This window comes from Myotis myotis, unplaced genomic scaffold (assembly GCF_014108235.1).
Source record: "Myotis myotis isolate mMyoMyo1 unplaced genomic scaffold, mMyoMyo1.p scaffold_m19_p_10, whole genome shotgun sequence".
Lineage (NCBI taxonomy): Eukaryota > Metazoa > Chordata > Mammalia > Chiroptera > Vespertilionidae > Myotis > Myotis myotis.
In genome coordinates this window covers 5,219,416-5,235,491 of record NW_023416314.1, presented here as the reverse complement: position 1 = coordinate 5,235,491, position 16,076 = coordinate 5,219,416, and positions in this window count along the sequence as shown.

Here is a 16,076-nt window from a genome sequence, read left to right as displayed (position 1 = left end):
GATTCTCTCTCATCATTGATGTTCCTATCTCTCTCTCTTCCCTTTCTCTCTTAAATCAATAAAAATATATATATATATTTAAAAGGAAGACAAGTGGCACGGAAGACCTCCTCCCGGGAGGTGTCCCTCCACCATGGGAGGGAGATGGGGTGCCAGGAGCCCGTATTTACAGAGCAGCCTTAGCGCAGCCGCTCCAAGTGTTTATAAATCTCACGCTGCCTATTTCACAGGGGAAGGAAACTGAGGAACAGAGCAAAAATGGGCTTTCCCAGCTGTGAGTGCTCCTGCCATCTGCCGTTCCCCAGAGCCGAAGGTAGTTTCCGCACTCACCAAGAAACCACACTCCGATTCTGGGGACGCTGGCGTCTGGAATAGAGGTTTAGGCACAGCCGCCGGCTAGAAGGCAGCCTCTGTTCGTCGATACGTCTCAGAATAACTGCCGGTGCTGCTCGGTTTCTCGGAGCCTTTGCAGCCTTTTGTGTGGCCATTCATTCGGTGGCAGAGGGTCTCGCTCTCCTCCCAGACACCCCATCTCCTTCCTGGGCTGTGCAGAGGAGAGGAGCTTTAGTGGGCAAGGAGCTGAGCCCTCGCCCCTCCCATGTCCAGGACCCAACCGTCTGCGGGGTCTGGCTTTAAGCCTGGACAGGTCAGACCAGGAAGCCAATGAGAGAGCACCAGCATGAGACCGCCCGACAGATAGCCCTCCCCTCCGCACTGGGCTCCCCAGGTCCTCTCACTCCTCAAGGACCTGCGCATGCACAGGAGAGGCCAGGAGCAAGGGCTGGAGCTTACAGCTTTGAGGCTGCCCTGCGGCCCTGCGGTGTCTAAAAACTCCAGATCTTGGGTGTGCAGGCAAGGAGTTTCTCCACCAGTTCCTGGACGGTGGATGGTCACCTCGGGGCAGAGGCCTCGGTTCTATGTTCCCTCCAGGAAGGCTGTGCCTCCCTCCCTGCAAGTCCAGGCACCTCCCTGCCCCGATCCCTGGCTCACACTCCATCTCAGCAGCCTGAGCCTCTCAGCCCTGTTATTTACCTGCCGAGGGAGGCGGTACGAGCTTTGTAATTAGCGGAGCAACAGCATGGAGGCTCTTATGAGCAGCCAGGCCCCCGCACACTCTGGTGTCTGTAATTGAAATGACCCCCGCCAGCGGTTAGATTGGGGGATTGAGCAGCCCAGTGTGCTGCCCCGGCCCCTCCCCTGTCCTGTCAGGGGGGTGATGTAGTTAAGTTTGTGCTTCATTTGGCAGAGTCTGTAAGTAGGAATCGCAGGGAGGGCCTCCACAGGTGGGGACGGGACTGCTGGACAGGGGGCAAGCTCTGTGACAGGCCTCAGACTCCAGATCAGGAGGTGGGGGAGCCCCCTTGGCCTCACTACCTCTTCCCCGGCCTAGTGCCAGGCTCCAAAGACCCGGAGTGCTTCCAGGCCCAGGGGGTTCACCAGCCCCTCTTGGTGCCACTAGGGACCAGGCTGCATGCGGACAGCCGGCCCCTGGTCAGACTCCACTCCCGGTCACCCTGCGAGCCCTCTCAGGAGTGCTCCAGACCGAGAGTGAGGAAATCGAGGTGCTATTGATAGTCCTTCTTCTTCCCACCTCCCGGCCCAACCTCGGCTCCTCAGCTCCTCCCCACACAAGCTCCTCCTCCACCCCAGTCCCACCCTCCTGCTGCCTCTTCCCACCGTGTGGCCCTTGAGCACCAAGACTGAATTTGGTCAAGTTTCACAGTAGCCGAAGTTTGCCTACACTTCTGCCTGCTCCCTCCTCTTCCCTGCCCACGTCCTCCTAGGGACCTATGCCACCACACTGACTGAAGGACCTCTCACTGCTGTGCTCTGCCTAAGTCTTCCTTCCCCAACGCAATGCACAAAACCATCAAAATCCCTCCACTTGCACCAATTCCTAGACAGTCAGCTTTCCTCAATACTATTTGGTGGGAGGGGTCATGCCAGATACTTAGCTGGGCACATGTATCCCCAGAAGGGCACAGCGGCGTGCCAGGTGCACTCAGAGAGGCACAGAGGTATGCCAGGTGCACTCAGAGGGACACAGAGGTGTGCCAGGTGCACTCAGAGGGACACAGAGGTGTGCCAGGTGCACTCAGAGGGGCATAGAGGTGTGCCAGGTGCACTCAGAGGCCCAGAATGAACATGGCTCATAGATCATTAGTTTTACTTAATGTGGTATTATTAGAAAAATGAGAGACCTGGTGCACGAAATTCATGCACGGGACGGGGGGCTGTCCCTCAGCCCTTCCTGCACCGTCTCCAATCTGGTACCCCTTGGGGGATGTCTGACTGCCAGTTTAGGCCCGATCCCGCAATCCGGGACCACTGGCTCCTAACCGCTCACCTGCTTGCCAGCATGATTGGCCTAACTACTCCACCCTGTTGGCCTGATTGCCCCCTAACCGCCCCCCACTGTTGGCCTGATCACCCCAACTGCCCTCCCCTTCCGGCCTGATTGCACCTAACTGCTCTCCCCTGGTGGCCTGATGGCCCCTAACCGTCTTTGCCTCGGCCCCCACCACCGTGGCTTTGTCCGGAAGGACGTCTGGAAGATGTCTGGTCTAATTAGCACATTACCCTTTTATTAGTACAGATTACTTACTTCCCTATAAAAACAAATACTGATATAGTTTGATGAAGAAGCAAAAAATTAGAGTTAAGATAAAACTTAAGACTTCATGGAAGTGGGGGGGAGTTGTTTAGTTATGCTCCTGCCTCTGCTACCAGGACAGCTGGGCCCGCCAGGCACTTGCCAATCACTGTGCTCTCCACAGTCAGAACATTCAAGCACTGGTGCAGCCAGGCAGCTTAATTACGGGCTGTAGGCAGGTGGTGGAGCTGGCTCTGTGTGTGCCATCCGAAGAGAGAGGGAGTGAAGAGAAAGGAAGGCCCTCCCACTGCCCCCTCCCCTGACAGCACCCTCTTTTCTGGAGAACCAAGCTGCCAGCACCACAGTCAGGTACCCCCTTTTCCCTCAGCACCCACTCACTGCGGTGGCAAACCCTGAGCCATCCAGCCTGCTGTGTCATGGCCTGTGTCTCCAGGGACCTCCGTGGGAACCCCTCTCCTTGTGTGATGTGCAGATGTAGCCCTTAGTTCAGCCAAACCCACTCCTCTTCCCCGAGCTCACACGGAGAACAGGGGGCTGAGGCAGGCCTGAGACTGTCATCCTTCCTGTAACTATGGCACCAGTACCAACCTGGCCCAGAGAACGGGCACAGGGGGTTTAGATGATGGAACATGTGCCCCGGTTTCCCGATCGGAGGCCAGCAAACTGCAGTAGGGGAGGCGCCTTGCTGCCGTCTCACATCACAGCATTGGTGTGGGTGTGGGGAGGGAAAGAGCTCCAGGTGACAGGGTCCGCCGGTTGCTGCCACCAACTGTTACCCAGAGCCACTCAGTGAAGCCGGCATTCTGTCTCCTCATCGGGTCCCCAAGGCTGCCCAGTGGCCTGCTCTCCCCGCCACCTTGTCTCAGCCCCAGTCCCCGGGAGGGATGAAAGCTCTCTCCATCTCAGACCTGGCCCTGCTGGTGAGCTTTCAAGTGCCCATTAGGTTTTATGGGCGCTGCTTCCCGGACTGCAGGAGGAGATGGCTCTGGGCTGCAGTGCAGGCCCCCAGGTCTCCCTACAGCCTGCCCATCCTTCTGCCACTCAGCGCCCCCTCTTGCCTTTCAGCTACTAGGACACTCTCCTGACACCTGGGCTTGCCGCTGGGGTACCTGGGCAGAGCCCGGGCTTGCCACTGTGGCTTGGTAGGCCTGGGGTCTCCTGGCCTCTTGGGGCAGCAGGGTGGGCATGTGTGTGCACATGTGTGATTGAGGTGGTAACTCAAAGTTGGAGGGGAACTAGAACAGCTCGTTCAAAGCGCTCATTTTGTAGATGAGGCCGAGAAAGGACAGCAGTAAGCCCAAGATAACAATAAGACGATGGTAATGATGCTGATTACTGAAGCCACGGCCTGTGGGACACTTCCTGTGTGTCACGCATCGCATGGGGACTTCCAATATTGTGTCTGATGTAGCCTGTGGTAGGGTAAACGTGTAGATACAGAAACCAAGGCCCAGAGAGGTTAAGTAACTTGCCTAACATCACACAATGAGAAAGCGAAAGAGCGGAATTTGAACTCAGGGTTATCTGACGTAATATCTAGTGGCTTTGTTAGTATCCAGATGCATCCAGTACCTCTAGTGTTTAGAGAGGTGATGATAATAACAAGTGCCCTCTGTCCCAGGAGCTGTGGCAGTTAAATGAGCTCCTGTGGAGGTGGGAGCCGCAAAGGTAAAGAATTATTACTCTCGGCTGCCGAGCCTGAGGAGACCTGGGGTCTTCTGCTTCCCGATGCAGTGTGAGGTTTGTCCTGCTGGAAAGATGCCCCACCCCAGTGCCCTCGAGGGTCCTGGATCAGAATCCTGGGGACCCCATCTGCTCCCAGCCCAGGCTAAAGAGAAGCACTCAGCTTGGTGATGACAGATCGAGCTGCAGAATTCGGAAGGTTCCCATGAAATGAGAGAACATGCTCTGCAAAGTGCTGCTGCTCTCTGGGCTCCTGAAATCACCTCCCGGGGAGCCAGAGGGGAAGGAGTTTCCAGGATGACAATCAGGGGCAACAGCAAATGCGCAAATGTGATGTGTCAGCAAATGGGCAAAGCGCTGTACGGTTCTGGGGGCCTCTTCATTTAGGGCTAATCAAATACCGGGAAGCAGGAAGCCAGAGGGTCCTCTCGGGGAAGCTACTCCAGGCCAGCAAGGCCCTTCAGGGCCTAGTTACAGTGTTGGGAAGGCTCCAGAGGAGATGGAAGTGGGTGGCTCAGCTCGGAACACACTCCGGAGGAGGAAGCTCTCAGGGTGAAATCACTCGGGAGGTTGCAGGGTCCTCCTGCCCCAGGCTTGGTTTCTGAGGTTTTGTATGATGTGAGAAAACAGACCTGAGTTTGTGCCCAAGGAATGGCGTTACTAGTTTCCCATGGCTGCTGTAACAAATTACCATAAACTTAGTGGCTTAAAACCATACAAATATAGTATTCTCTTACAGCTCTGGAGGTCAGAAGCCCAAAATCAGTTTCACTGGATGAAAGTCAAGACGTTGGCAGGACTGGTTCCCTCTGAAGGGAGAATTCATTTCCCAGCCCTTTCAGCATCTAGTGGTCACTCACATTCCTTGGCTTGTGGCCCCTCCTGTACCTACAAGGCTCACCATTCCAGTCTCTGCCTCTGTCACATGGCCTTCTCCTCTCTGCCATCAAATGTCCTTCTGCCTCCCTCTTACTAGGCCACAGTGCTACCGAGCAGCAAAGACATGTCATGTATCCCATCCCTCTATCTATTAACAAATGTCTGTTCACACAACTGTGTCCTGTAGGAGGTGATTCAGAACTGGGGCCCTGCTGGGTTCTCTGAGTAAGACATTCATTCAACAAATGTTGATTGAGCCCTACTAGGTGTCAGTCTCTGTGACAGGTATTTGGGATACAAGTACCTATAGCAGACAAAGCCCCCAAAGCTCCCTGCCCTCATGGAGCTAACATTCTATTGGTGGAGGAAGAGAATAAAGAATCAATGTAAGTCAATCATGTGGAATGGCATGAAATGATGGGGCCATGGGAAAAAATAAAGAAAATTGGGCAGGTTAAGAGGGGTAGGGCCAGGACAAGTGAGGGGATTAATGAGTAGTCAGGGTAGCCCTCATTGTGCAGGTGAGATTTCTGCAAAGATTCGAAGGAGGTGAGGGGGAATTAGCTAAGTGGCCATGGGTGGGGGCAGGGAGCTCCAGGCGGAGGGAAGAGCTAGAGCGAAGGCTGTAAAGCAGAAGATGCCTGGTTTGTTAGGCACAGGAAGAAGGCTGATGGGCTAGGAGGGCCTCTGTGGAGCCAACCAGGCCAAACCCAAAAGAAAAAGAGAAGATAAAGCAGCTCCAGGTCTCTGAACTCTCTGGTTTGGGACTCTGGAAATTGTCTGAACGGGGCGCCAGTTCTGTGGTTAGGAATTGCGTGACCTTGCTGATGTCACTGATTCCCCCGGAGGTTCACTTTCCTCACTTATAAATTGTACCATCCATTCACATCCCTCATCCGTTCATTCACCCAACTCCACCAACCACCCATGAGGTCCTAGGCAAGCGGCACAGCGGCCTCATGTGCAGCGTGTGCCCTCCCTGCCCAGGGCCCCTCCTGCTCCAATTCTCTGCTGCAAGATCTGAGGGGCGTCGCCTATGGATAAGAAGGCATGATGGTGGAAGGACTTCTCATCTACAAGGAATGGGACTTCTTCTGAATACATCCAAAGGGCAGCGCTGAATGGGTAGAAGTTTTAAGGAAACCCCTCTGGGAAACAAAATAAGACAAATATCTGCAAAAATAAAACGGGCTGTCACGGGAGATCCCTTCGTCCTTATAGGTCTGCAAGCAAAGCCGGAGAGGTAATTTTCTGGGGACGTGAAAGAGGTTTGGGTGTTGGATGGAGGCTGGACTAGATGGTTTTAAGGACTGAGGGGGTTTTCTTTGATATCTCTAACTCTAGATGATATTGATACGAGAGTAGGTTATGTCTGAACACTTTAGTATGGGACTCTGGAAAATTCTGTGAACTGGGCACTAGTTCTGGGGTTAGGAATTGCATGACCTTGCTGATGTCACTGATCCTCCCCGAGGTTCACTTTCTCACTTACAAGTTGAGACTCCGTCAAGCACCCTTGAGAGGTCCCAGGCACACGGCTCAGCAGGTTCAAGGTGAGATGTGTTGAGGGCCTTGCTGAGGTGAGTGACACAGTGGCCCCTGAAAGCAGGAGGGCCATGTGACTTCCTTGGTCAGTCCTGCCTCTCCTCTGCTTCTTAGCTGAGTCCTTCCTGTGAGGGCTTACTGTCTGCCCGGTGTCAGGAGTGGGGCTGGGATTTCTCTCATGCCTGTGCTGTCCATGTTGTCCCAACTCTCTGCTCACACAAGACTACAGCTTCTGTGCCCTAGAGTATCTGCTCTCTCTGGGTAATGGCAGCTCAGGGGATCCAAATGTTCCCCATTCCAAGGAAAGCATTACTGCACAGGCCTGCCAGTGCCCAACCTCAGACCCGAGTCATGGCAGCCATGGGACAAGGACAGTCTGCAGAGTACATCCCCGGAACCAGGGGAGGCAGCCAAGGACCCAGCTCCCACCTCAGTTCCTAGGTCCTGAGGAACCAGCACATGTGGATTTCACTAAATACTAGTGTCCCTATACTAGTGCCACTCATTCATTCGCCCAACAATATTTATTGAGCACCTATGTGACAGATACTCTTCTAGGTTCTGGGAATTCAACAACTAACAAAACAGATCCAATAAATGGTGTTGGGAAAACTGGATATCCACATGCGAAAGAATGAAACTGGGCCCCTGTCTTGCACCATTCACAAAAATTAACTCAGAATGGATTAGGGGCTTAAATATAAGACCTGAAACCAGAAAACCCCTAGGAGAACACAGGAAAAAAAGCTCCTTGACATTGATCTTAGCCATCATCTTTTGGATATGACACCAAAGGCAAAAATAAACAAGTGGGACACCATCAAACTAAAAAGTTCTGCGCGGCAAAGGAGCCATCAACAAAGTGAAAAGGCAAAGTATAAAATGGAGAAAATATTTGCAAACCATCTATCTGATAAGGAAGGGGTTAATATATAAAATATATAATGAGCACATACAATTCAGCAGCTTAACTTAATAATCTGACTTAAAAATGGGCAAAGGACCTGAATAGATATTTTCCCAAAGAAGATATGCAAATGGCCAGCGGGTAAGTGAAAACATGCCAACATCACTAACCATCAGAGAAGTGCAAGCCTAAACCGCAATGAGCTGTCATCTCACACTGTTATAAATAAGAGAAGAAATACGTACTGGCAAGAGCATGGAGAAAAGAGAGGCCTTGCACACTCTTGTAAATTGTAAACGTAAATTGGTAGAGCTATTATGGAAAATAGTATGGAGGGTCCCCAGAAAGTTAAAAATGGAACTACCTTATGACCCAGCAATCCAAACTATGGGCACATCTCCAAAGGAAACAAACTCGGGATCTCAAAGAGATATCTGCACTCCCATGCTTATTGCAGCATTCCTCATAGTAGCCAAGATATAGATGGACACAAGAGAAGAGCCTGCCCATGGATGAATGGATAAAGAAAACATGACGTATCTCTATCTAGAGATATAGGTATAATAGGAATATTTATTATTCAGCCATACAAAAGGGGAAATCCTGACATTTGCAACATGATGCTAAGTGAAGCAAGCCAGAGAAAGACAAATACTATATGATGTGACTTATATGTGGAAATTTCTTTTTTAAAGTGAAACTCAGAGAGGCAGAGAGTAGAATAAATGGTGACTGTCAGAAGCTGGAGGAAATGGGACAATGTTGGTCAAACGGCACACATTTTCAATTATGAGTAAATTCTGGGGATTCAATGCACTCACGGTGATTATGGTTAATAATACTGTGTTGGCCCGGCTGGTGTGACTCAGTGGTTGAGCATTGATCTATGAACCAGGAGGTCACAGGTTCGATTCCCAGTTAGGGCACATGCCCAGGTTGCGGGCTCGATCCCCAGGAGGTGGTATGCAGGAGGCAGCCGATCCATGACTCTCTCTTATCATGGATGTTTCTATCTCTCTCCCTCTCCCTTCCTCTCTGAAATCAATAAAAATATATTTAAAAAATAATAGTACTGTGTTGTATACCTGAAGTTTGCTAAGAGAATAGATCTTAAGCATTCCTTTTCTCACACACGAAAGATAACTATGTGAGGTGACAGATATGTTAATTCATGCGATTGTGGTAACCATGTCACAATGTATCTGTATATCAAATCATCACTCTGTACAGTTTAATATACATAATTTTATTTGTCAGTTATACCTCAATTAAGCTGAGGGGGGAAATAATCCCTGCCTTGGTGGAGCTTACATTCTCCTGGGGAGAAACAGACAATACACAAGATAAACAGACAAAATATATAGTATGTTAGATGGTGACATTGCTATGGAGGAATATAGGGAGTGCTGGGGTGTGATTTAGGAATGTTGGTCAGAAAAGGTGACCTTTGAGAAAGGTGACAGCCACTGGGGTCACAGATGAGCTGTTCACTTCCAGTTCTCACCTCTCCTCTTTCCAGGCTCCGCGCTTGGGCCACTGGGCCAGGCTGCTGTGGAACAACCCCTTCAGGTTTTATTGCTGTGTCTGACTGTCTGAGAGTGTTCACAAGCCACTGCCTCACTCATTTATTAATCCTATTGACCCCTTCTATTTGTAAAGGGGAGGAGACTAGCAGCTTTAAAGTATGTACTATGTCCTGGGTGCCCTGCTACATGCTTTACATCCATCATTTCATTTCATCCTCACCATGATCTGTGGGTAAGTGTGGTTAGACCCACCTTAGACATGAGAACACTGAAGTTAGTTACTTTAAGTATCTTTTTTTGTTGTTGTTGATGAGAGAGAGAGAGAGGGAGAGAGAGAGAGAGAGAGAGAGAGAGAGAGAGAGAGAGAAACAATGTGAGAGTGAAACACCAATCTGCACACACAGAAATTGAACCCAAGACCTTTAAGGTATGGGAAGATGCTCCAACCAACGAAACCACCCAGCCAAGGCTGCTTTAAACATCTTGACCAGGACCATATAACTAGTAAGGAGCAACTGAGATTTGAGTTCAAGTCAAGTCTGACTCAAAAAAGTCTTTCCCCCCATAACACCATAAATTGTGTTTGTTATAATTGTCTGTATTATGGGGAAGAGGGAGCAGGTATTAGAATATCTGGGAGCAGGAACACATAAATCGAATCCAGTGATACTGATATTGCCTTTCTCGTACCAGATTAGTACTTGCTGAACTATATTATTCTCAAAAAACAATCCTACAAAAAGAGGGAGAATGAGGGACATCTGGAATACTGTCAACATTTTTTTTAAAGTCCTATGGATTTGGTAGGCAGGTGAATTTAGTTGGCAGGGCCATTATTGCTTTATTCCCATTTTACAGGTGATGAAACCGAGGCCTAGACAGTCTCACTGGTTTACCCAAGGCCACACAGATAGTTTTCGACGGAACCAGGACTAGCATTGGCTTGTACTCCATTCTTCCCATTGCTTATTTTTAAAAACTGACTTAACTTTTTGTGTAGGTAATAGATTTACACGGTACAAAATTTAAAGTGTTAACATAAAAACATTCAAACCTGTAAAGAATTTTTGTGAGTTTATTTGAGCCAAACTGTCGACATATGCTGGGAAGCAGAACCTCAACGAATTGAGATAATGCTCTAGATTGGCGGGTTACATCTGTATTTATACATTGCAGTCAAAGGAAGGGATGTAGGTGAGTTACATGAAATCCATGTTGACAAACTAGAGAGACGGGAGAAAGCAAAGCAGAGAAACCTCTGGGATTGGATAAAAAGTAAAATAATAGACACATACTTAGGTGGGTGCAGGAACAATTAACATAACAATGAAGGAATTTGTGGTCTCTGTCCTGGAGCCCAGGTTGTGCCCCAAGGGGTCCAGAAAAGGGGAAGTTACAAGTTACCCATAGTTTCGAGGGTATGTTATCATAGATGCAAAAGACAATAGGTTCAGTTAAGGTAATGGTTGACCTTGTCAGAGAAGATACCAACCTACGACATAACAACCTAGCATAACTGCTTTTAGTTAAAGTTTAATTTCAGACCATCCTTTGTGGTTACTTTAGGTCTCTGAGTTTGCAAGACCAGCATGCAGGCCTTCCCTGAGCTTGTCAGGTTAGCATGTGGCCTCTTTCGTCCACAAAAGGCATAACTGGGTAGATGGATCCCCCAGATCCATCATTTCATTTCATCCTCACCATGACCTGTGGGATAAGGGTGGTTATGGCCAACTCAGATGTGAGAACACTGAAGTTAGTTTCTGGTAACAGGCAACAAAAGCAAACAAACCAGTGGGACAACATCAAACTAAAAAGCTTCTGCACAGCAAAGGAACCACAAAGAAGTGAAAAGGCACCCCCACCCCCACGCCCAGAGGCAACGACCATTAAGTTTGTTCTTTCCTCCGAGTATGTCTCCTCCTATGAGATGACACTTTCTCACTTCTTGCTCCTATGGAAAAGGAGAAGACAGGATCAGATCTTGCTGGGTGCAGGGCTAAACCAGGCTTGGTCACCTATTAGCTGAGTGACCTCAGAAAAGTCACCAAATGTTTCAGGGTCGTGGCTCTTCATCTAAAAGACGGAGATCATTTCACCTACCACAGCGTTTCAAAGTGGAAGCGAGAACGTGCATGACAGTTCATTTTAAAGCGCTCAGTGATGTATGTGCAAGGCCAGTGAGCGCCACTGCTCTCCGCCTCGGCGTGCTTCTCTCCAGGAGCCTAGGCGCGGCCACTACGGTCTCGGTCCCTCCCAGAGGCTGTGGGGAGGACGGACAGGACATGGTAGACGTTTCTACAGGATAAAGGGAAATGACTCCAATTTCACCAAGAGCACTTAAAGTTAGATATTAGAAGAAACTTAGTTTTAAAATCCCAAAGGGACTTGTGAGGTTTCTTTCTTTGAAAATTTCTCAGAAAATTCGAATAACAACATATTAAGAAGCTAATATTCCCAGAAGCAATGGGATAGGGATGGATGGAAAGAACTTTCCAGTCCTTTTCTCTCTGGAAATTAGAATTAGAAGTAAGAGAGAAATTTAAGCCGAATTATCTTCTGTCCCAGGTCCGGCGCTGGGGTGGCCACATGGACTAATGGCCACTCACCCGCAATGAGATGGCCTCTCTGGTCCCTTCCTTCCTGAGTGCAGTCATTCTCTGAAGGGAGAGAGAAATTTAAGCCCAATGACCTTCTGTGCCAGGGTTTAGCTTCGGGTGAACCAGATGGGCTCTGGACTCATCCCCAGCACCATTAGGCCTGGCCTTTGCGACCAGCTTGTTAACACCAGGAGCACTTGCCAGGGACTTGCCCAGGACACCACCGTGGACTTGGCTCTGTTGTTTGGGGCACAGAAAAAAGGGTTCCACCCTCAAAAAGGTTGAAAAGGCTATGAGAGAGGTTTGGGGAAAGGGATGGGGGAAACTGACATCTCATAGGAGGAGACATACAGTACTCAGGAGGCTGGAGTCCCCCTTCGTGGGCACCTGCAAGGACTCGAGTGGGAGGCGGGGAAGTGGGGGATGAAGGGCAGACCCCTGCCCCGCTGTTTCTCATGCCTGAGGTCCCCTCGTGGTTTGAGGGGAGGGTTGTCACCTCCGTTATGAAAACAAGTCCCCACGCAGGTCTCCAGGCTGGAGGGTCCCCGTGCTTGGGTGCTTCTCTTCTCAGACCATTGCTGCTGCCACCTCACTGGGCCACTCAGGAGCAAAGTCTCCCTCAGTGTGGAGGGTGAAGGCTGGAAAGTGGAACAAGACAGGGGACATAGACTGAACCAGCGGCCCAGTTCTCCGAGGCCTGTCAACTCCTTCCCCGAGTCCGGAACCCTTTCCTGGGGTCCCGAGAGACTAGCCCAGCTCCTGGCTTGAGTTGCTTCATTCCTTCTCCTCGCCTGTCTGCATGTGGAACGTGGCAGCAGAAGCACCCACCTTCCAGAAACAAGGCCTCAGGCATCTTGACCCTGGGGGTCAGCACTGAGGGAGGAACCCCGCTGTGCTGCTTCCTTCCTGATCTTATCCTGTCTGGTCGGAAGGCCTCTTCTCCAGGTGACAGGAGACAAGAAATAACCCTTCTGAGGAGGCCGCACCCCACGCACCCAGACTCAGCAGAATGACATTACACCCCAAACTCTAGCATCGCTGCCGGCCACGAGGAGGTCGCGGAAGCCCAGGTTCACCGTGAAGCCCCGCAGCTGACGTGTGTGGAAACGGCTTCGCGGGGACCAGGATGCCGGAGTGCAGCACTGCCGAATCCACTCTGCCCTGGGAAACACTGCACGGAACGGCCCCTCGGGTCATTGCGTATTCTTACTTCTGACACTCTCCAATAGCAATATCTTTAATTAGCAGGCTAATGTGGGGCCCACGCAACTGGCCTGCCCTTCCGACAAGAGCAGTCACGGCAAGAACAAGCCCCATCCGTTCCAGGATTGGAGCCAGAGCCCAATCAGCCTGGGCCTCAGCCAAGAGGATGCTCTGGGACTCAGTGTAACCAGGTGGGCAAGAGCCGGGCTTCCGGCTCCTAAGGCCCAATGCCACACCCTTCACAGATTAGCTGTGCAATTCTCCACAGGTTGCTTCACTTCTCTGTGCCCCAATGTCCTCATATGCAACATGGGAATAATAGCATGTTCTTCATAGGGAATAAAGATTAAGTATGATAAAGAGCTTCGCACAGTGTCTGGCATGTAGTTCGTGCTCAATAAATGGCAGGTGCTTTTGGGGGAGGGTGCGGAGCCAGGCCAACCCCGGGGACCAGGATGGTCCCATCCTATGGGACATGACGTCATAGCAAGGACATTGCTGCTGCTGCTCTCTTTTCCCTATAACAGCCACTGCTGTCTCTTTGACAAGCGAACTGGGAAAACTGAATCAAGCATCTTCTCATCCCGCTGGGTTCTCCATGGGTAGACAATCCCTAAACCTTTTAACCTCTGTGCCAGGTCCACGGAACTGGGTGGGGGAAGGCTGCACCTGTCTTTCCTCCCTATGCCATCCCCAGAGCAGGGAGGGTGGTTCTCTTAGGGACTCTGAGCAGGTGCCGAGTCTTGGGACTCACCAGTGGGGCTTCATGGAGTCCTCTCCCCAAGGTGATGGGGAGGATAAAGATCATCTCCCGTTTAGCACCAGGATGATGCATCTTAACCCTCCCCCCACCCCGCCCCCGGGCTCTTCCCTAGCAGGTGGGCCCCTAGTGCAGCCAGATGTTACTACGGATTGCAGAGTTTGGGGAAGTTTATAGGTTTTAAAAGGTCAGGCTCTTTGGTGGTAAAAGTTTTACAGACCAGTAAAAATTTACTGCGGAAGATGGGAAGCACCGCTGCCGTGGAAAAGGCTGGAGCCAGGAGTCTGGAGGCCTCAGCTCCGTCATGTCCACCCGTGGGAAAGGGGCATGTGGTGCGGGGTCTCTGGGCTCTGTGTGTGAACCTGGGAGATGGGAAGTGGGCAGATGGGCGGGAAGCTCTTGGCACATGTGTGAGTACAGTCCTCCTCTCCAGGGTGTGGGAGCAGCTGGACACCAGGGGAGGCCCAGGCCTGCGGCTCCTGCAGGCTTGAGCTTTTCATTACGCTCACTGGATCGCTGCCATCTGCATGTCTGCCTCCGCGCCCTAGGAGGAGCCGGCCGTCTGCAGCCAGAGCTCAGGAATCAGATTAGCCCTGCCTCTGCCTTTCCCCATCCCCGCCGGCCGGGGGCAGTTCCTCACGGCCTGGAACTGATTCTTGTTTAAAAGGGGCAAAAGTGACTCCACAGTTTCATTGGAGGCAATTTACACCCCGCCACTGGCAACAACTCCAACTCCTCCCTGTCCATTGTGCCATCAGATCCATTAATAGGAAATTTCTTCAGGGGAAACTTGATTGCTGCTCCATCCGAGAGGCACACAGGCGATACAGCTCCATGTGATGCACGGCCTGCCTGGCTCGCTCTAACCCTGTTACCCAAGAAGCTAATTCTCTAATGCGCACACTGTGTGCAAGACATCCTCTTCCTTCTCTAACGCAATCGGGCGGTCCCAGAGGGGCCGGGAGCTCAGTGCAGAAATGAGGGCCTGGTCCAGGGGACAGGGTGTCCAGGCTTTTGCACTGCCCCAGATTAGCACATGCCCGTGGCTGGCACTCCACTCTGCAGCGTGGGGAGCCCTCCTTCCCGACTCCCATGGTGGGGAGGAGTGAGCCCCATTCAGGCCACCCTGGACTGACAGCTCAGACCCTCCTGCTGTTGTTGCTGCCCCTCCCTTCTCCTCTCCCTTCTCTTCCTTTCCTCCTAGAATTTTCCTCTCTCTGTCCTTGCCTTTTTCACTTCTGTCTTCCTCATCCTCCTCGCTTTCCAACCAATTTTCCTTCTCTTCTCACCTTCCTTTTATTTTTTACTTCACTCCTGTCTCCTCTTCAGATCCCCCATTTCCTGTAGTTTTACCTTCTGTTTCTTTTCACCTCTTCCTGCCCCTTTCCCTCCTGCTGCGGCACTGCCCCTTTCAGAACAAGTTCGGTGCCAGATGCTTCTCGCTGCTCTCTGTCTCCGCGGCCTGGCTCTGTGGAAGGAATGGGCCAGGCCACATTGGAGGGAGATAGGGATGTGCCTCATGGACATGCTCAGGGAGCATTTGGGGGAGCAGTTAGTGTGTGCGGGGGCGGGGGCAGTGGTCAAGTGCCTGTTCTTCAATGAGGAAGCAACTATAATGAAACCCCAAGTGGGTTTGTTACTGCCATAGGAAGGGATCCCCTCTATGAATGGGACAGTGCTAGATGCAGATTTCACCATACAAACCGCCAGAGGCGAACGCCCTCTAGAAATTTGCAGCCGATTTCTATGTGGCCAAGGAGGTGAGTGAGCAGGAGGCCAGCGTTTATTCATGGCTCCAATGTTGGCTCGAGGCTGCATTTGGGAACTCACAGAGCCCTTCTGAGTCTGATCCGCTGCACGGCTTGAGCCTGCCTGGCGGCCTATGGCAGCCCGGTCTTCCTGTCCTGCCCGTCCTGCGGTCAAGCCTGGAGTCTGGGCACATTCTTTCAGGGGGCAGGAGGGGGGATGGCTCTAAATTCTCTAGAAGTTTGGGGCCCTCTATTTTCTACTTTTCTACCACTTCTCCCCATCTCCATTCCCCCAAAGGGAATTCTTGGAGCTGATTTTCCTTGTTTTTCTAGATTGTGCAGTGAGAGAGCACATGGCTCGAAAGAAGGGTAGCCCAGGCTCCTTGAGCTTGAGTGAGCATCCCAGGCCACCCCCTGGCTCGTGGCCCTGTGAAGGGACCCCATCAATGGAGGGTATAATGCAACATGTAGATTTCACATGTACATGAATAAGAGGGAAGACCCAGGCAGAACCAGAGAGGACTTACTTCTGATCAAGGTGGGAGTTTTTTAACTTAACTAAAATTCAGAAAATTCTTTCTCCTTGCAGTGTTCTCAGCCCATTCTACCCTTAA